Genomic DNA, 18406 nt, shown 5'->3' with positions numbered 1-18406 from the left:
GGCATTAAAATGATCTCAACAAAGACAAGGCAGGTCATTCAGCAGCAGCATCCCCAAAATAAAGGAGACCACAGAGCTGAATTCCGAAACAGAGTTGGAATGACATTGAAATTGCGGCAACTCCTGCTTTGGTCTCTTCTGCTTAATAGTCTTTGATCAAAGAAATTGTGCCCTTACAAATTCAGCTTTCTATTCTCCTCCAAAAGTTTGCTTAGTCTAAATATTTTCATAAAACTGATTTGGCGGGATTATTTGACAGACACTTGCTAACTTTTCGGATGGCTTTAGACTAAGCAGATTCCAGGCTCTGTGTGAAGTGTAGGAGGGGGACTATAAGAGCAGAAGATTGGCCTTTATTTGTGATTATGGATATATTTCCATAAGATTTTCATCCTGAGCTCTCTCCTAGATTCCTCTTCTCTCTTCTTGATGCTCACAGAGGCTTTTTAAGCACAACAAAAAGAAAATCACAGCTATTCTAATTCCCCCCACTCTCACGACTCGCAGACCTCCCCCCGCCTTCAAATATGTCCCACTACTGGGGTATCATCCTGATTTGCAAAAAGTCTTCCTCTATAAACCGTAGTACATACAGATAACTAAATAATATTCATCACTAAAAAAGAAATGGGCTATCAAGCCATGAACAGACATGAAGAAACCTTAAATGCATTCCTAAGTGAGAGAAGACAGTCTGAAAAGTCTACATACTGTATGATTCCAACTACATGACATTCTGGAAAAGGCAAAACACTATGGAGATAGTAAAAAGGTCTCAGTAGCTGTCAGGGATTAGAGGGGAAGGAGAAAGGGATAAACAGGTGGAACACAGAGGATTTCTAAAGCCATGAAACTTGCATACGATACTGTAATGGTGAATACACATCATTGTGCATCTGTCAAAACCCGCAGTATAACACCAAGAGTCAACCCTAATGTGAACTACAGACTGACTGATAGTGATGTGTCAATCAATGTAGATTCACCAAGTGTAACAAATCTACCACGTTGGTGGGGGATATTGTTAATGGGGGAGGTTGTACATATGTGGCACCGGGGATATATGGGAACTCTCTGTACTGTCCGCTCAATTTTTCCGTGAACCTAATGCTGCCCTAAAAAAGTTTTTTTTTTTTTTTTTACATTCTTGCTCTGTAGCTGGACTGCCACCAGCAACACGTGGCTGAAAACCATCTAGTCCAAACTGAGATTTGAAAACCATCTAGTCCAAACTGAGATGTGCTGTAAATGTAAAGTACAAACCAGATTTTGAAGAGTTAGTATGAGAAAAAGAATGTAAAATCTCTCAGTAATTTTTTATTTAATTATGTATTTATGACGTATTGGATATATTGGATTAAATCAAAAACTATTTAAATTCAATTTTACCTATTTCTTTTATTTTATTTTTTCTAATGTGGCTACTAAAAACCTTACAGTTGCATATGCCGCTCACATTCTGTTTCTACTAGAAGAACTGGTCTAGAGAATCCCACGGTGCCATGATTCAATCCTAGTCCAAAAACCTGTGAAGTGGCCACGTCACTTAAAGACTAAGTTTGCGATGTCCTGTTAAGAGAGACAAGTTTGTGCGTCTACTCAAGTAATCTCTATTTTCAAGTTGGGCCAAGAAACATTCCAAAGAGTCTCGTCAGCATCCTTTAGCCTGAGGAACACCAGAGCAGAGATGAATCCTCTAGGACACTGAACCACCTGAGTCCGGGCTTGACTATCACCCCCGGGGCACGGTCACAACTGGACTAGATCTGCCATGAGGGGTAAACTGTAGTCACCTGCCTTGCAGAATTCTAGTCCCCACTGTAAACAGCTAAGAAATAAAAACAGGACCAATAAGTCAGAGTTTCGAACAGAATTATTTCCACTTGTAAAGATGTGTGGATTAAATTCCAGTTATTTATTAAATATCACACTAATTCTGATTCTTAGGAAATCTCAACCACAGAGGCAGAGTAAGTTTTTACTGTGTAGTTCTTTCAAGTTGCCTTTCCAGCTCTGAGCACTGGCTTTGCAGGCAACTGCCTAACCGTGTCCCACATGGAACCCTCCGTACTGTACAAATCAAAGACAATCTGATATACACTCTCCACTCAGGTTAATTCTTCTCCATAGCCACAACCAGTGAGGAGAGACAGAAAATAGGGGTTTTTAAAAGCCCCATAAATCTTCCTTTCTGTTTTATGGTTGACAGCTGTGCTATTCTTTTATCAAATCAGTCCTACATGCCACTATCGATTAAATTCTTCTATTTGATCTTGTTCACAATCCATCCTTCAGAGGCGTTCTTATTCTAGCTCAGTCTGCCCCTCAAAGATCGGTATGGGAACCCAGCCTCAGCACCCTCTATCTACTCCCCAGGGAAAGGGGACTCGGGCCAAATTGTTACTTGCTCCTCCCCGAACACACCGTACTCCTTTAATCTACAGCACAATGATTCGGGTTTCCTCTCCCAACTCCTTACCCTCAACTCTTCTAGTTACAGAAACCCTGCCTCAAGTCACCATGACTCTGGCATCTGCTCCAGCCCCCATCCCACAGCGCGCTCTTCCACCATTCAATGCCAGAAGCACTTTCTGATGCCACTAGATTCATGCATTGAGCAAATGTGTACTGAGTTCCTGCCATGTACCAAGTATTCAAATGGCAAATGCTTAAGTCCAAGTCATTGCAACAGGAAGTTTTACCGTGCTTGTCTCCTCGTAAAGTCTCAGCTTACCCACAGATTTAAGTCTTTGCACACTCTAGGCGCTAAACAGCGAGTTGCTATTTTGCATCATTAACATTTATATTTATAATAATTCTGCAGAAAAAGCAAAAATGTCAATAACCACAAAGCAATGTCCATGAAACTTGCCATTACTCCACGCATGTCTTTTGTATCCATATATTTCCTATTTCATGAAGCTTAACGGCAAACACATTTTCACCTTAGAAATAAACCATGGCCCCATTTCTTTACAACGTCCAATCCTCTGGCAAAACAAAGTCATTTCTTAGTGAATGATTAGTCTCTAGAAGAAATAGTTGGCTTTGTCATACATATTTGTTTAAACATTAGCTTAATATAGTAAATTTGATTAATGAGAAAGTGTCAGTGTGCTACTACCCTTGAGAGTGGAAAAAAAAAGTCTTGGCAGTGCTACTGTAGGTTACAAACACTGGTAACATTCAAGTAATCTATCAACAAACCTCTATAACAAGCACACACTTGCCCGCCCTGCATTAAGGGCTATGAGAGACACACAAACAAAACTATGATATGCAGACTCCACCCTGCAGGACCTTCCAGCTCTCTCCCGGTCTGGCCCCAGTGAGACACCAAGAGATGAGCCCAGATCATCCCTAACGAGTAGCAAGACCGAGCCAGAATCTGGGTCCTCTGACTCTTGGATCCTTGCCCTTTCCAATTTTACCACAGAGGTTCTCCATTCGAAGGAATTAAAACACCAAGAAAAAGACAAAAACAACAGGAGTGAGGTCAGCTGAGAGATTAACAGGTGAGGTAATGGCTCGTTTGAGAAGGGCAATCACCCTGAAAGACTCCAGCCAGAGAAACATGTTGGAAAGCCTGGGGAGATGGGATGGCGGAGAATGTCCCTGGGTGGCAGCAGAACAGGACAGGCTTAAAATAAGCCATGTCTACAGTGGCGCCTTTGAGGGGGGAGGGGGGAGAGCTAAAATGTAAGTTTCTGAATGGCACAGATTTAAACTTGACTATGGAAATACCAGAGGGCTAGAAGGCCACAGTGATTTGTTCCCAAAACTCACAGCATTTGTTCACCACCGCATTTGCTCTGGAGCAGTCTTCTCACTGAAAACAATAGCTCCACCTTAGTGTGCCTATTGTTTTGAATGAGAATAAAAGAAAAGTCTATGCGCCACGAGACAATTCCATTCCCACTGACTCCTTGTCACAATGTGAAATTCATAAATGCATTAAAAGCAGAACAACCACCCTTTTTTTCTGGCAGACTGCTCTACAGAACATGAAAATGGCAGTCTACATCACTCTTTCCAACACTTTCCAACCTCACCCAGCTCTCCAACTGGTTTCAACTTGCAAAAAAGAAAAAAAAAAATCAGAAAATTCAATCTGTTGATGAGTACCTCTGCATCAGTACCTTCCATTCCCAGAGAAGGGTTGGGTTACTAGACAAGATCATTAAAATGGTCATGTACCAGGGAAAGTTTTTCCTTAAAGAAAACAGAGGTACAGAGAAACTTAGTGAAAGAGCCACACCCACTTCAAACTGGTTTTAAATAATTCACCACCGGGGTGGGAACACGCACTGACTCAGCTCCACCCTAATATAGGGAACAGAGCAGTCTCCTCTGGCCTTGAAAATATTAATAAATGAGACTGTTAACTGGCTAAGAAAGCTCTTAGAATGGAAAACATTCATGAAAAACTTGAAAAGTAATTTACAGTTAGCTTGACTGTCTTAAAGAGAAGTTAAGGGTCTGTCCTTTTAAAAAAACCCTATAGATTTTCATATTTTGTGTCACTTTGAACACATAGTTACAACAAAAATAGTACCAGTGAAAGAGCTTTAACTTCTCCCCACAAAAGTAAAAAAAGTTTACAAACAGGTTGAAACAAAAAAAGTAAACCTAAAAGTCAACACTTTAAATAGTAAAAACAAGCTCTACTGAAATGAATTAAATCAGCTCCAGAAAGCCCAAACATTAATTTGCACAAACAAACAAAAACATGTTGCAACAGGGCTGGTCTGCACAGTAGAATCTAAGTACAATCCAGCAGTTTTGTGGACACACCCACTTTATAGTTTTAACGTGGAGTGTTGATGCATCACCACAAAACACAGCCCTAGCAACCATGATGAATCAATCAGGGACTGACTGGATGATACAAATGAGGATTTTTAAACCAAAAAATGGGTGGGGTGGGAGTGTGGAGTGTTGAGCTTCCCCTCTAAAGCCCTTACTGTGCAAAATCCTGGGTTTAAAGGACCAGACTGGGAGAAACCAAGGGGGAAAAGGCATAAGTACAGGAGTGTGGGGAGTTTCCACTACAGTCCACTCTCCACCTCACCACCTCCCCGCCTCCCCGCCTCCCCACCCCGCCCCAAAGGTTCTTATTTAACAGAATCTTCCCCAAAGCACACACTTTTCTCCTTGGTTTCATGGTCTTGATTAATGCCTGAGTCACATGGCCAAGTCATTCTCCAGAAATCCTGGAATTCTGTCCAGCAACCTTGACCATACTGAGCTGGATGGACACAACATGGCTTGCTCAGGCTTGCCTCTTTTGCTGCCTGATCTGAATCAATATTTGTTTGCCACCTACAGACATGTTGCAGCCTCTTACTCTTAGAGCTTCTCTGTTAGTCTCCTGATATGGGGTTGGAGTGGGCAGAACGAAACCAGCAGGAAGAATGATGTCAGTTGGCACCAAGCACTTTGAGGGGTGGGAAATGAAGGCCTCTACATCTACAACTCAATTTCAGTGTTTTATGGCCCCACATATCATATTTCCAGCGGGGCCCTGCTGCCAACAGAAAAAAAAAAAGTCTAAACTCAGCATTCAAGATCTTTCACACTCTAGACCTTACTTACTATTCTATAAATAACTCCTATAAACCTGTGTGCACACGTACCGGCACACACACCCAGCACCAAAGTCAGATTGGACTGATAATTGTTCTCCAAACACTCTCAGCACTGTCCTGCTACCCCCCGCCCCTGGCCCAGGTTCTCCAAGTCCCCTTCACTATGAATTCAATCTTGATCAGCTAACATCTTCATGAGACTTCAGGACACAAAAAATACTGTTACCTTTTCTCCTGCACCTCTCCTTGCTCTGTGCTGCTGTAGTTCGTGGTGTCTGTGAAACATCAGGGTTGAGTGTAATACAGCTGGTCTTCCATTCCTTCTGCCCACAGCATTTCTATTCATTCCTGTTTCCTCATTGGTCTGAGCCTAGTCCACACTAGGCGTTCAGTCATGTTTGTGGATGGTTTACACAAACCGAGTTTCCCCATATTCTTTCCCCCCTCTTCTTTTCCAATGCACACTCCTTCCTCAGTTTTCTTTCTCTCCCTCAGACAGAACATCTCAAATGCAGTTCCAGCTCCACACATTCAGATCTGGAGACTTCAATTCCCAACTTCTGAGCAAACCTTTGCAAAGCCTGGCAAGATCAGTTCAGAGAAACCTCTTTCTCATTAGGATATGAACCCCAACCTGGCACCCCATCTCTGTACTTGGGTCCCAACACTGTCCACTGGACAGCCTGGAAGTGAAGCCTACATTTCCTATGACAGGAAAGACAAGGAAGGAGGTGGGGAGGAAAGACTGACAAGCGGCCTTGGGACTCTGATTTCCTCTGAGCTGGGAGTGTGTAGACTGGGTGTGGCAGGGAGACAAAGGGCAAGGATTCCAGTCACAGCCACTCCAGTAAGTCAGAACTTTCCACGAAGCCTGGGATTAGACTACTTGGATGTTATTGACTTCTCTGACAAGACTGAGCTCAGATGGTTCGAAAGCTTCAAGGTGTATCCTAAAAGGGAGACTTTTAGGTAATCTCAGGGGAACCACCCAGAAGAACAAACCTGGGGCATCTCCTGACCCCTACTGCTGACCTGCTCCCCAACAAAGTAGATAGGGACTGCCCCTGGCAACAGGAGAAGGAAAAATATACCAGAGAGTGAATGGGCGGAAAGAATTTTTTTAAAGGACTGGAATTTCCTCTGATGTTGCCTAAAACTAGAATAGGGTGTGGCACCAGGGAAAATGAGGGGGGTGAATACTCTCGTCCAAAAAAAAAAAAAAAAAAAAAAGAGCATTCTATTTCTATCTAATTCTCACAATCAAATCTGGAAGGCAGGTTAAGTCACAATAACTTTAAACAACAGTTTCCCTAAAAGAGGTTAAATAGGATGCTCAGGCCTCTGGAACAGCTGGATGAAGGGGAAAGGAGCTCTAACCAAGTGTGGAAAGTAACACTAATTTGAAAAATATATAACATTCAAAATCCAATTACTGACTATACAATTCCATTATTTTGTCTATTTTTTGTCTTTTCAGTGCTGTATCCCCAGTGCCTATGAGTAGAACACAGTAGGTGCTTAATATTGTGGAATGAATGACTGTGTAAAGCAGCCCAGCACACCTACCCTCAATTAGTGAAAAATGGCTCAGCAAGCCCAGAGCCCCTGCACAAGCAAAGAGAGAGAACAAAGGCCCACGACAATGTGTTAGTGCCAGAGTGTAGGCCCAATGGTGCAGTAAGAGCCTACAGCCCTCAAAATCAATAGCAATTACAGAAAGAGATCTACCTTGCCAGAAAAAGTACTTAAATCAGAAATTAGTCAAGAAACTAATGGCCACAACTGCCAGCCTAATGTCAATCAATACAGTACTTCAATAGTTCAGACACAGGATATTAAATATTGAGATGCCGAGCCAAGACCAAGCTCCTGATCAAAGCCAGTGAGTCAGCAATATTTCCTGGGCATCTATCCCAGGCAGGCCACTTGGCACTGTGGGGAATTATAAAATCCAGGCTGTCTCCAAATCATAAACCCCCAATTTTTTAAAAAAGGCACATTGATGATCACACCCTTCCACTGCATGAGTTGGATACTTTTGGAGAAACCCTTAAAGCTTTTATAGGACAGATGGACTTAGAAGGGAAGAAAATGCTAAGCTGGAAGTCGTAACACCACTGGCCACAGAGGCCACCATTTCAAGGTCGTCTCTCTGAACCTGGCCTCATCTAAAATCTTTCTTCACATTGTCTGAGTATTAAATTATGTGGCTCCTTGATTCCATAGCCTCAAATTCTATAAATTACAGATCTGTTTAACAAGGTTTTCTTGTTTTTTAAATAACACAGCTCATCTGGGTTGCTGAAAATATTCGGACCACCAACCATTCCTAATATTGAATATTAATTAATGAATATTGATTCAACTTGCTTGTCTCTACTGAGTACACTGAAATGGGAAGAAGGACAATACAGCAGAACTGGATAAGCCTGGCTAGCTTTTGTCCAACGTCAAGAAAGGTCTTCAAAGAGGCAGTACGAAGTCAGAGAAAAGTGGAGAGGGGGCAAAGACATAATTTTCCAATTAAAATAATTTAATCCGGGACCTTAAAACAAAAACAAGTTCCAGAAAAATATTTCAGTGATTTATTCTTCCTACCCACATATCTTCCCTCACCCTTCCACTTTTCCATGACCCCTACCCCCCAAATTAGGTATGTAATCAGTCCTTAGAAAACAATGCGAGTCAAGAAGGGGTTTCTGGGCTAGCCTGGGAACTTAACCACTTCCTACAACATTGTTTCAGTGAGAAAGTGCATTCTACATGTCAAATCGCCAAGTTCCAGACAGGCACAACAGCACACTTTTAGGCAGCATCTGAGCTCAGGGGCCCAGATTCCTGGACTCCAGACCTTAGAGCACCCCTAAGGCCACAGCTCTTTTCCAGAATACACATAGCTTTAAAATGGCAGATCTTAACACAAAAATGACTCTCTACATTTGTTTGACATTTAATGTTTTCACTGTGCTTTACATATTTATTTTTGAATGAATGCTTTTGAAATTTTCAATAATAAACCTATGTGAATGGAGGTGAAAAATGGACGTTTTTAGGCCACTTTCATAGATAAGGAGAATAATGCCCACCTCCTACCTTCTCCACAGCCAATTGATGGAATCCAGCACTCTCACACTAGGGCTGAGATCCACTTCACAGAGCTGCATGGAGAGGCCCAGGGGCCACACCCTTTTCTGTACCCTTGGACTGAGTCACTGACGCATCATCTCGAGTAACAGTCAGAGGCAATCCGACCCACAGAACCACGGAGGACACTTCCTTCCTGATGCAAAAGTGGTCAACCAAGTAGGAAACTCTCCAGATACACAGAAATCATTAACTGCTCTCTTACAAGATAATCTACACAAAGAAGAATGAGCTGAGGTTTTGTTTTGTTTTATTGGAGAGGGAGGTTGCTACTAAAACTCCCACCCCCTACCGCTTCCCTGCAGCTAGTCGGTTCAAGTTCCACAAATACGCATTAGTTTCAAGTAAAGTAACTTGGAACAGATGGAGGATTACTTTCTAGATAACCGTAAAGCTTTTGTTAAACGTGGACGTAAATGCCCGGGATTACTGCTCCGCCAGGGCGGCTCCCAGGGCGGCCACACCCTATCGCCCCCACGCCTCACACACAGCAGCCCGCGTCTGGAATGCGGGGCCTCCCTTCGCTCCCCTCCCCTGCGCTGCCTCGCCGGGATTCCTGAGAGCACTCCGGAGGGATACCCGACCTCGTCCCTCTGCCCCGCACCCCCAACGCCGGGGCACACCCGGGCCCCCCCTCACTCCTGTCCGGAACCACCTCACCACTGTGCCCCCTCTCCGCAGAACCCCTGTGCGGACTGTGCCCGGAGCCCCCTACCCCGAACAGCCCCCCGGCCCCCGTCGCCCGAGCTTCCCTTTGCAAGGCCGACTCCTCGGGCTCTCCGCGCCCCGCTAGCGCAGCGGCCCGGGGCCATAGCGGGCTGGCGGGCAGGGCGCGCCCAGCTTACCTGGGCCGGGTGCAGAGAGCTGCAAGCTTCCCCAGATGCCGAGCGGAGCCGGCAGGCCTGGGTGGGGCTTTTATGCCGCCACATCCTCACTGCGCGGGCGAGGCCCGCCCCGCCCCGCCTCCCCCTCACCCTGCCGACTCCCATCCCGAGTCAGGGTGACTCACCCTCCCTGGCCCGCCCGCTGGTAGGGCCGGTCTCGCCCTGAAATGTTCCCCGAGTCCTTGGGGTGCGGGACCCGCGCCCACGGCTCTGCCCTCCGTTAAGGCGCCCCCGAGGCTTCCTCGAGGCCCATTATCGGCTTCGTGTCTGCCTCCCTTCCTCATTTTACTTCTTGAGTGCCACGTGGCGTTCTCAGTCCCGGTTTAGATGAATAAATTAGTAAGATTTTGGTAGACTTTGAGCTTGGTTAAGTCACTTTTTTTTTTTTTTTTTTTGGCGTCAATGCAATAAAAGGAAGGATTGTTCCAAGAAACATAAGTCGTGTCCCCTGAACTGGAGCCGTTGGCATCCAGCTCATTACCGTCTGCAAACATGTTAGCTTAGCCTCCGGCCAGCAGTTCCCGGGAGGAGCCCAGGGAAGGCGATCCTCGGCTCCAGCCCTGCAGAGACTGGGCCTCCCAGCGCGCAGGCAAACTGGAGCCAGAACTGGGGGAGGGGTGAGGGGAGGCAGAAGCCAGGAACCGAGATCCCACTCTCCTCTCGCCCCTCCGACGTCCTTCCCTGAAGAGAGCTCTGCTCAGCTTCTCTCCCAGCCTTGGGGGACCTGACTCAGCACCCTGCCCGTCGGGCAGCTCTAGGCATCCTCATGGCATGGCTTCCCGGGCTGGGAGTGGCCAGTGGCTTTGAATCTCGAGTTCCAACAAAGAAGTTTCCTCTTTTCCTTCTTTCACAACTGCATTTTTTTTTCGTAGCCGCTCAGCCAGCTTCCTATCATAGTTTTCCTCAGTTTCTCACTTTTCTTCCCTGCTTTGCTTCCACAAACCACAGTGGCAACAAGAAAGCAAACGTGTTTTTGTCTGTGCCTGCGCAAGAACTGTATTCCAACTTCAAACTAGCTGGATTTGCTAACAATCCAAAGGCTTCTCACTACGCCTTTGAATTCCCTCTGTTCACACTCACTTCATGCAGCTCCTTCTCCTCGTGTTGATGCTTCTGTGTTTTAATCTCCCATCTATCTTAACGTTCATTTTTACTTTCCAGCTGAATGTCATTTCACTCCTGGGAATCAAAAAAGTGATGATAGCAAGGCAAAAAGACATTTGCTGTCACGCCAGTTAGCTGCAAAGTCCAGGCCACAAACGAGGTCTCAGGACGTTCGACCCAAAGCTCATTGTTACCCAGCTCTTTCACTTGGATGATACCCGATAGGCTCTATCAGAAATACAAACAGAAAATAAAGCAACTCTTTTGATACAATATCTGATTTACATTTACGGCTTTTTAATTTAGGCCAAAAGCCTTACAGGCAGAAACTGTGTTTATCTGCCTACTCCTGTGAACACTTTGAGACAGAAAGAACACAGTAATGGAGGCGGACAGTCATGGTGGGCAGGATTCAGCCTCCCTTCTCTACTCCTCTGAGCAGGTTTCACAGCCTCTTATTCCTAATTGTGCTGTGATAGACCCTCTACCAAAGACAAGATTTAAATCGAATCACATGAAATACATAAAAGCCACCAAATATACAAAAGAATGTTTTTGCTTATCTTAGGCATCCAGTAAATCCACACAAAACAGATCTGTACAATAACCACTTTGTTTCATGCTATAGAACTTATACTGATATTATAAAAATGAAGCTATTAGAAGTCATGGTTTATAAATAAAATTTTAAAATGTGGGGCCAATTCCACCAGGATAAAAGAATTTATGAATCTCTTAGTGCAAAGATTCTTTTTTTCTTTCTTTCCCTCCATAGCTGGGGAGAACGTTTACTATAACATTTCAGATTATGTGTGCTGTTGTGCATACTGTCCTCTAAGGCCTCAGCTTTGTTTTGTTCACGCCTTACCTGCCACACTTCAACACCTCTAATAGGGCCTAGGCAGCAATTATAGGTACTCATTAAATTAGAGAATGATAGAATTCACTCAGTAATAGAATGTCTGAGCAGAAAGAGGCTTTAAGAGATTAACTTGCCCAAGATGAAGAAACTGAAGCCCAAATAAAGTCTCTTTGCCTGGTCCAGACATTAAGTTTTGTACTCAAAGTACTTATTGCAGTGTAACAAATTACCACCAAAATTTAGTGTCTGAAACATAAATGACCATTTATTTGCTTTTAATTTTGCAATTTGGACTGGACTCAGTGGAGACAGCTCTGCTCTGTTCTACATGATGTTGGGCAGGGCAGCTTAAATGGGTTTGGAGGATCAAAAGTGGCTTCATTTGTCTGGTGCCTCAGCTGGGGTTGCTATAAAGGTGGAAAGCAGGCTGGATCTTTCTCTCCCTTGGGCTTTGATCCTCCAGGTCCTTATCTTTCTCTACACCAGGGTAGTAATGGCAGCTGGCTTTCCAGAAACAAAAGCTGCCAATGGCTCTTTTTATGGCCCAAAGTTTGGTGATTCTTCCTTTAATTCATTGTCTGATCAATTTTTTTCTTTGCCTTCTGCCGTCTTGGCTCTACTCTCTGAAAAGTCTTTCCTTTTTCTTAAGACTGGTCCATATTTGTTGCTGAGTAGCTCTCTGCTTCATGCCAGTAAAGACTTGAAGATCCAGAAACCTCTTTTAATTTTCAACTATTTCTGTGTCCAAGATGGCAGTTCTTTCATTAATACAAGTCTTTTTAAAACTATGTAGATTGTCTATAAATCTTAACGTTCACTTCATGCTCTAAAATTTATATCCAATTTTCTCAAAAACTATGCATTTTCTATAAATCTTAGTAAGGTTTACTCCATACTCTAAAATTCACATTCATTATTCTTTCTGAAAACAGACCTCTCTCTCTACTTTGTACATGTCAGGTTGCAGTGGAACAATGCAGGTAAGATTCTTAGAAGTCCTGAGATTATCTTCAAAGTAACACATTGAATCTCTCTGGAATCTTAAAAATTTAAAAAAAAAAAAAAAAAGGTTTTGTAGCCACAGGGTTTGATCTTTACCCTGAGGCCATATCTTACTTTGCAAATCTTCCACTGGCTAGAATTCTGCTTGTAAACGAGACCTTTCTTTAGGGCATTTTTTTTCTTGTATACTTTATCATAAGCAGCTGAAAGAAGACCAGTGGCATTTCAACATTCTGCCTGGAAATCCCCTTGTCTAGATCCACAAATTCATTAGGCATATTTTCCACTATACACGTTACCACAGGCAACAGTACTGTTAGACATTCTTCCAGTATACAACCTAGGTTGCCTTTTCTCATTGCCCTTCCAACCTCCACGAATAGTCTTCTCTCTGTTATGACTGCTTGGCAGTAAAGTCAGTGTCACGTATTTTAGGTTTTTGTTACAGCAACACTCCACATCCAAATAATCTGTTTCAGTTACCTATTACTAGAAATAAACCACCTTCAAATCTTAGAAGCTTAAAACAACCATCATTTGTTTGTTCACGATTCTGCAAAGGGGACGGTTCACTAGGTCAGCTCTTCTCTGGTCTATTTAGTGTTGGCTAGGAAGACACAAATGAGGCTGGAAGATCCAAAAGGGCCTCTCCAGTAGGGTAGTTTTCAAGAGTGAAAGTGGAACAGTGTCACAGTGTCACAGTGGAACTGTGCCATTTCTTCTGCATTCCATTGGTCAAAGCAAGTCATAACTCAGATTCAAAGAGAAGGGAAATAGATTTCATTTCTCCTTAAAGGGAGTGACAAATGTTTAGATGGATGGAAGGAATTGTTAGCAACCACTTTGCAAATAAACCACTAGTAAGTGGCAGAACTGAGGCTGGAATTTATTTTTCTGCCTTCCAATCCACTGCTTTTTCCATTACACCCTATTTCTTACATCCCACTATTGCTTCAGTGAGATATAGGCTGTTCCCAAGTCTTCTACATCAGGGGTCCTCAATCCCCAGGCCATGGACTGGTACCAGTCTGTTAGGAACGGCGGCCACACAGCAGGAGGTGAGGGTGGGGCAAGCAAGCAAAGCTTCATCTGTATTTGCAGCCGCTCTCCAGTGCTAGCATCACCACCTCAGCTCCACTTCAGATCATCAGGCATTAGGTTCTCATAGGAGCACTGGTTCCTGGTGCCAAAAAGGTTGGGGATCACTGCTCTACATTATGCGGTTTAGACTCTCAGTAACCAGAAAGTTATTATTTCCTTGAGCCTTGTTATATGCAATTGGTATATAATAATGTCTTATATTTGAAGATGTGGCCAAAAGAAGAAAAAATCCAACATTCAAATACTAGGAGTTCTAGAAAAAAAGAATAGGCAAAACAGAGGAGGCAGAAATCATCAAGAAATAACTGAAGACAATTTTCTAGAACCCAAGGCCATGAGTTTATAGATCAACAAAACAACAATAAATAGAAAAACAAACACTCATGAAATTTCAGAACACTGAGAAGAGATAGGAAGAAGTTCCTAAAAGATTCCAGGGAGATGAAAAAAAGGTCATATATGAAGGGTAATAAATAGAAATGGCATTATAATGGCATTAGATCTTAGCTTCTGAAGACTATTCCCCCGTAAATGAATCAGTTCTCTTTGGAAAAACAATTGGTTCCAGAAATGGGGCAGAGAAGTTATATGGTGAGCTCTGTACTAAACAATTGATGGAAACACATCAAAGAGACATAAAAGACTTTTTGGAGGGGTTCTCACTGCTTAAAATTTGGGATAATTTGAGCAACATATTGAATAATAATAGGAATTGATTATATCACATGGAGCAATATAAACTGATAGTAAAAAAAATACATAAAAAGATAGGATGGAAAAACTCTTATTTACAGAAAAATGCCAACTTATAAACGTATGGGGAAAGATAAATATAAAAATATCATTATTTCGCAACTAGAATTCTATACCCAGCCAAACTATAAATCAAGAATGTGCAAATAATTAACATTTTTCAAAAATGCTGTTTATACCCATGCACCCTGTAACTAGTTTCCTGGAGCTGACATAACAAATTACCACAAGGCTTGTGGCTTTAAAACAATGGAAATACATTCTCTTACAGTTTGGGAGGCCAGAAGTCTGAAATCAATGTATCAATAGGGCAATACTCCCTCTGGAGGCTCTAAGGGAGAATCAATCCTTCTTTCTGTCTCTTCTAGCTTCTCATGGCTGTCAGCATTCCTTGTGGCTCTATCACTCCAGTCTCTGCCTCTGTCTTCACATGGCCTTCTCAGTTTCTGTCTTCTCCATTTCTGCCTCTTGTAAGGACACTCATTGGATTTAGGGCCAACCTGGATAATCAAGGGTGCTCTCATCTTGAGATCTGTAACTGAATTATATCTACAAAGACCCTTTTTCCAAATAAGGAAATTTTCAGATTCTGAAGGCTTAGGATGTAGACATACGTTTGGGGGTCACCATTCATTCCAGTGCACACCCCTTCTCAGGGGCCTTCTGAATTATGTGCTTTACCAAAACAAGAGAATAAAGCAAAAATTGGAAGCACTGGATCCAGAATATGAGATTTAATGCAAAAGCAAGTGTTTAGAATTCCCAGAATGATGGGGAGGAGAGAACTTGGAAGTGGAGCTGTTCAGAAGGTACGAAAAACAACCATTCTAGATCGGAGAAGAGAACTGAGGCTCTAGCAAAGATGCCTCAAAAAAGAGTGAGAGGAAGCAATTACCCACTGTGTTTAAAGATACTGAGAAGAAATTAACAACTTTATTGGATAGTCTGGGAATGAATTAGTAGAATTAGTAGTAAGAGTGACAAGAAAACTATCAAATGAGAAGCTCCATGAAAATAAAAAATTGTTCCAGCAAGCTATAAATTGAATGTTTGTGTCTCCCCACCCCAAAATTCATATACTGAAACCTAACCCTCCATGTGAGAGTATTCGTAGGTGGGGCCTTTGGGAGGTGATTAGGCTGTAAGTGCTGAGTCCTATGGGATTAGTACCTTATAAAAGAGGCCCCAGAGAGTTCCCTCTAACGCCATCCAGGTGAAGCTACAAGGAGAACACAGCCATCTATGAACTAGGAAGTAGGTTTTCACTAGACTTTGATCTTGGACTTCCCAGTCTCCAGAAGTGTGAGAAATAAATTCCCGTTGTTTGTAAACCATGTATTCTACGGTAGTTTGTTACTGTAGCCTGAATAGACTGCGGGGAATACACAATGTATTTATTCTCTAAAGATGACCACGATAATATTTCCCATCCCATATGCTCTTCTAAAACTTTGTCACTTCCCTATCAAAAGGAGGAGTGCATGCCCACTTCCCTTGAACTTCATGACCCTTTGTGAATTATTTGACTAACAGGATATAGAAAAAATGCTGTGTGACTTCTGAGGCCAGATCATGAATACATTTCTCTCTTATTTACTAGGGACACTTCCCTTGGAATCCAGCCACCATATCATGAGGAAGCCCAAGAAGCCTGGAGAGAAGAACCAAGGTCATCAGCTGACAGCCTGTAGCAACTTGTCAGCTACATGAGCCATCGTGACAGTGGATCATCAAGTCTCCTATTGAGCCATCACAGCTGAAGCTGTGTGGAGCAGAGAAAAGCCTTCCCCACTGAGCTCTATCTAAACTACAGATTAATGAGCAAAACAAATTCTTATTGTTGTTTGAAGAAATTAAATTTGGAAGTCGTTAGTTAAGCATCAATATATAACTGAAAGTTATCACCAGAGGAAAATATAAACAGTACATTACAAAGCTCAGGTTATAATCACAATTCTATAAACAATATTTACTGAAAAATGAAACCATTTTGAGATTATGTGTGTATGTTAAAAGACATTTTTCATAGTAGACAATAGATACTAATTAAAACTGAAAAATTAGGAAACACTGGCATGTTACTTAGAACTATATTGGTGAATCTCCATAAGAAATAGCTACAAGTGTTGAAAATGTTTGGTTCTGGGGAGCAGAAATTGTGGGTATTGTGGATCAAGGTAAGTAGCTGCTACCTAAGAGTGTCTCTCGCTTGCTCGCTCGCTCGCTCGCTCTCTCTCTCTCTGTCTCTCTCTCTCTGTCTCTCTCTCTCTCTCGCTGTGTGTGTGTTTGTAAGCTATGATACAAAGTACAAATTTCCCACTCAATAAATATTCTACTTTTTTTCCCTTAGCAACAAACCCAATTTTTTTTTAGTGGGCCGTCAGCTAAAAGATTACAATTTTCAGCTTCTTTTGGAATTAGATGTGTCCATTTAACTAAATTCTGGCCAAGAAGCAGCCAATGAAATTTATGAGTAGGGTTTCAATGAAACTGCTTTAAAGAGAAAACAGTTGACATATTTTTCCCCCTGAAATCATTTTTTTCTCCTATTTCCTTGGCCTAATACTTGATGTGATGGCTGGAGTTTCCTCCGTTACTGTGGACCTTGAAGAAAACTGGAAGATGAAAATTAAACACGAAGAATGGAAAACAAAAAACTTGAGGATGAAAACAAAAGCACAGAACAAAAAGTTAGGACACTGTTTCCCTGATGAATATGAAAACAGCAATTCAATCCTAGACTGCTCTCCCCTAGATTTCTTTTATATAAAGGAAAAATACATTTTTACCTTATTTAAATTACTTATTTCTAGTCTCTGTTACTAATAAACTTTAACATATAAAATTATGTGAAGTTCTTCTGTAAATATGTGGTTTTTAGAATTATTTATATGTATAACTTGAACTAAAGATAAAAATGTAGCCAAGAATAGGGAAGGAGGGAAGAAGGAGAAGGAAGGAGGGAGAAGAGTCAGAGAGTGAGTGAGTGAACACACATGGGGCTTTGGACTGAACCAGCCCCAAGTTGTCATTCTGTTTCTGCTTCTTCTGGCCAGGTAAAAACTTTGGAAACCTCAGTTTTCTCATTTGCGATATTTCAGGACTATTGTAAAGATTAGACAATGTATAAAAAGTGCTTTACTGGTAAGCATTGAAAAAATAGGGGTTATTTCTTTGGCTTTTGGGGTCTTTTCGGCATCTAGCCCTGCTGAACACATAGTAAGATTTCAATAAACTCTTGCTGAATTAAGGTATCATGACCTAAACCACACAGAGTACGCTCAGTGTGGACAAACCACAGTTTCTATGTTGTTTTGAGGTATTTTCAAGGAAACATTTGCAGTAACTCCAACCTCTCTTTCCCGGCTGTAACAGATACTTTGGGTCTCAGAGGATTCTCCACATGGCATCCAGAATTATCTTTCTAAGAAATAGTTCTGATTATATGACCCCTCCCTGGAAACCCTTCTCTGTGGGTTCTGATCTACCTGACAGCCTTATTTCCCACATCTGTCCACTTCACTCTCACCATGTACCACTGCCAAGCACATTCATTCACACTCCCATGCCTTTCTCCACGCTGTTTACCTGCCTGGAATGCTTTTCTTGTTTTCCTCAATGGTGAACTTTGCTTCATCCTTCAAAAGGAAAGCCTTTCCCCAAGCCCTTCAGATATATTTGGCTCTAATCTGTTAGGTCTTTGTAAGTAGGCAGGAACTTCTTAAGAAGCATTTGATCGTTTTCTATTGTGCTGACATTGTCTTACCCAGTGCCTGCTACTATTGGATTTCTCTCCATAAATGAATTACCTTGCCTTTATTCATACTTACAGTCGCCTTACAACAATTAAAAGGTTGACAGTATCCAGTGTGGTTGGAAATGGGTGAAATGGGAATTCTCATATGTTGTTGGTGGGAAGGCAATTTAGCAGTATCTCTTCATATTTAAAATGTCTATACCCTTCGACT

At 42.3% G+C, this 18406-nt stretch overlaps 1 long non-coding RNA gene across 6 annotated transcripts; it reads right to left on the bottom strand.

Annotated features, from left to right (window-relative positions):
- Positions 1-1059: 1059 nt before the first annotated feature.
- Positions 1060-9690, bottom strand: LOC105294265. 6 transcript variants are annotated; one of them, XR_002781148.1, is made up of 4 exons: positions 9578-9690; positions 8682-8945; positions 5815-8133; positions 1060-3858 (listed from the first exon to the last, which is right to left on the bottom strand). It is a non-coding gene; the product is annotated as an uncharacterized LOC105294265 (long non-coding RNA). The 6 variants fall into 6 exon arrangements; XR_002781149.1 differs by having other exon boundaries at positions 8682-8901; XR_002781147.1 differs by having other exon boundaries at positions 8682-8868.
- Between the last annotated feature and the right edge of the window lie 8716 nt (positions 9691-18406).

Source organism: Pteropus vampyrus, unplaced genomic scaffold (genome assembly GCF_000151845.1).
Source record: "Pteropus vampyrus isolate Shadow unplaced genomic scaffold, Pvam_2.0 Scaffold85, whole genome shotgun sequence".
Classification (NCBI taxonomy): domain Eukaryota; kingdom Metazoa; phylum Chordata; class Mammalia; order Chiroptera; family Pteropodidae; genus Pteropus; species Pteropus vampyrus.
The sequence above is the reverse complement of the archived record's forward strand: the minus strand, read 5'-3'. Positions and strand labels throughout refer to the sequence as shown.